This window comes from Camelina sativa, unplaced genomic scaffold (assembly GCF_000633955.1).
Source record: "Camelina sativa cultivar DH55 unplaced genomic scaffold, Cs unpScaffold12242, whole genome shotgun sequence".
NCBI lineage: Eukaryota > Viridiplantae > Streptophyta > Magnoliopsida > Brassicales > Brassicaceae > Camelina > Camelina sativa.
Genome location: NW_010933283.1, coordinates 1 through 358, shown reverse-complemented (window position 1 = coordinate 358; position 358 = coordinate 1). Strand labels below are relative to the sequence as shown.

The window sequence follows — 358 nt, the reverse complement described above, 5'->3', positions numbered from 1 at the left end:
ACAAGACTCATGGAAGTTCACAATTTTTTTAACTACTTACAGCCCAGTCATATGGCTTTGTCATTTCTCCAGTGTCAAGCAAGATTGGTTTTGGGTAATGACAATCGCTTTGTTTCTTGTCCGGTTTTTTAAGAACGTTTCTCACCAATCTCCAGAAAGGGTTCCCCTGATTTATCATCCAAACGGTAGACTTAAGAAATGAATAGCATGGAGGCAATATATACCTATTGGATGATACAATATGACTTTGACTAAATACCTTCTCATCTCCTTGTGTAAAATCAAATGCTCCTGGTCCATCTGTGGTTCCAGCAGCAAAAGCGAATCCCATTGCCGCAGGACAAGTTTTTACAACTTC

The 358-nt window shown here is 39.4% G+C and overlaps 1 long non-coding RNA gene across 1 annotated transcript; it reads right to left on the bottom strand.

Annotated features, from left to right (window-relative positions):
• Positions 1 to 63: 63 nt before the first annotated feature.
• LOC104775331 lies at positions 64 to 352 on the bottom strand. Its single transcript, XR_765841.1, has 2 exons — positions 260 to 352; positions 64 to 166 (listed from the first exon to the last, which is right to left on the bottom strand). It is a non-coding gene; the product is annotated as an uncharacterized LOC104775331 (long non-coding RNA).
• Between the last annotated feature and the right edge of the window lie 6 nt (positions 353 to 358).